Source organism: Hippocampus zosterae, unplaced genomic scaffold, assembly GCF_025434085.1.
Source record: "Hippocampus zosterae strain Florida unplaced genomic scaffold, ASM2543408v3 HiC_scaffold_84, whole genome shotgun sequence".
In the NCBI taxonomy this organism is placed as follows: Eukaryota; Metazoa; Chordata; class Actinopteri; order Syngnathiformes; family Syngnathidae; genus Hippocampus; species Hippocampus zosterae.
The window spans coordinates 120,001-122,500 of record NW_026262966.1 but is presented as its reverse complement, the minus strand read 5'-3'; positions in this window follow the sequence as shown (position 1 = coordinate 122,500).

Here is a 2,500-nt window from a genome sequence, read left to right as displayed (position 1 = left end):
AGGGGCCGGTGAGGTGGCCGAGCGTGGCCGGCGGGGAGGCGTCTTGGTCGGATTACATGTGTTGGACCGCGGCCCGCGGAAGTCATCTTGAGCACCGGAGGAGAGGGGCCGGCGAGGTGGCCGTGCGTGGCCGGCGGGGAGGCGTCTTGGTCGGATTACATGTGTTGGAACGCGGCCCGCGGAAGTCATCTTGAGCACCGGAGGAGAGCGCCGGCGAGGTGGCCGTGCGTGGCCGGCGGGGGGGCGTCTTGGGCGGATTGGGAAAATAAAAAAAAAATCCCCCCATTCATTTCAATGGCTGAGGTGGTCTGCCATACCGTTTGTGTCCGCCAGACGGCGGTGTAGTAGGCAAAAGACCGTTGGAGGTACCAGGGGTAAGCCTGGCGGTACCAGGGGTAGGCCGGGGGGTACCCGGGGTAAGGCTGGGGGTACGGCGGCCGAGCGTGGCCGGGGAAGAGGTCTCTTGGTCGGATTGGGAAAATAAAATAATTCCCCCATTCATTTCAATGGGCGGCGGTACCAAGGGTAAGCCTGGCGGTACCAGGGGTGGGCCTGGAGGTACCAGGGGTCGGCCGGGGGGTACCAGGGGTCGGCCGGGGGGTACCAGGGGTAAGGCTGGAGGTACCAGGGGTCGGGCTGGAGGTACCAGGGGTAAGCCAGGGCCGGCTCGGCCGCGGAGCTTTGCCCGGGAAAGAGGCCTCTTGGCCGGGGTGAATAGCGCTGGAACGCGGCCCGCGGAGGTGGTGGGGGCCGGAGGCACCGTGGGCGAAGCCCCGGCCCGGCCCGGGGGCCGAGCGAGGCCGGGGAAGAGGCCTCTTGGTCGAATTGGGAAAATAAAAAAAATTCCCCCATTCATTTCAATGGGCGGGGGTACCAGGGGTGGGCCGGGAGGTACCAGGGGTGGGCCGGGAGGTACCAGGGGTAAGCCGGGAGGTACCAGGGGTCGGCCTGGAGGTACCAGGGGTCGGCCTGGAGGTACCAGGGGTAAGCCAGGGCCGGCTCGGCCGCGGAGCTTTGCCCGGGAAAGAGGGCTCTTGGCCGGGGTGAATAGCGCTGGAACGCGGCCCGCGGAGGTGGTGGGGGCCGGAGGTACCGTGGGCGAAGCCCCGGCCCGGCCCGGAGGCCGAGTGTGGCCGGGGAGGAGGCCTCTTGTTCGAATTGGGAAAATAAAAAAATTCCCCCATTCATTTCAATGGGCGGGGGTACCAGGGGTCGGCCGGGAGGTACCAAGGGTCGGCCGGGAGGTACCAAGGGTCGGCCGGGAGGTACCAGGGGTCGGCCGGGAGGTACCAGGGGTCGGCCGGGAGGTACCAGGGGTAAGCCAGGGCCGGCTCGGCCGCGGAGCTTTGCCCGGGAAAGAGGGCTCTTGGCCGGGGTGAATAGCGCTGGAACGCGGCCCGCGGAGGTGGTGGGGGCCGGAGGTACCGTGGGCGAAGCCCCGGCCCGGCCCGGGGGCCGAGCGAGGCCGGGGAGGAGGCCTCTTGGTCGAATTGGGAAAATAAAAAAATTCCCCCATTCATTTCAATGGGCGGGGGTACCAGGGGTCGGCCGGGAGGTACCAAGGGCCGGAGGTACCGTGGGCGAAGCCCCGGCCCGGCCCGGAGGCCGAGCGTGGCCGGGGAGGAGGCCTCTTGGTCGAATTGGGAAAATAAAAAAATTCCCCCATTCATTTCAATGGGCGGGGGTACCAGGGGTCGGCCGGGAGGTACCAAGGGCCGGAGGTACCGTGGGCGAAGCCCCGGCCCGGCCCGGAGGCCGAGCGTGGCCGGGGAGGAGGCCTCTTGGTCGAATTGGGAAAATAAAAAAATTCCCCCATTCATTTCAATGGGCGGGGGTACCAGGGGTCGGCCGGGAGGTACCAAGGGTCGGCCGGGAGGTACCAAGGGTCGGCCGGGAGGTACCAGGGGTCGGCCGGGAGGTACCAAGGGTCGGCCGGGAGGTACCAGGGGTCGGCCGGGAGGTACCAGGGGTTGGACAGTACCGCTTTTGGTCGTTAGGGGCGCTGTAGTAGGTAAGAGTCAGGGGGTGAAGGAAGGCGAAAGGCTTAGAAGGTAGGCGATCACCAAAATACCTTCGGAAACGTATATAGGAGAGCATGTTTCGAGCAAGTGACCTCCATAGAGAGTCACCGGAGTCCCCTCAGACACTTGTCCGACCATGGTGAGGGTGTCTCCAGCCACCCCCAGCGCTTCGCCGGCCTCTTCCGCCGGAGCTCCGCACTTTGAAAAATTTTCTATCTCCCCACTTTCGGCTATTTTCTAAGTCCCCCTCCGGGCGGTCGACGGCAGTTGGGAAGGCCGCCCGAGAGGCGCCCTGGGCGGATTGCCCGGGCGGAACGCCGGCCTGTGACGGCGGAGCTCCGCATTTTCGGCTATTTTCTAAGTCCCCCTCCGGGCGGTCGACGGCAGTTGGGAAGGCCGCCCGAGAGGCGCTCCGGGCGGATAGCCCGGGCGAAACGCCGGCCTGTGACGGCGGAGCTCCGCAATTTGAAAAATTTTCT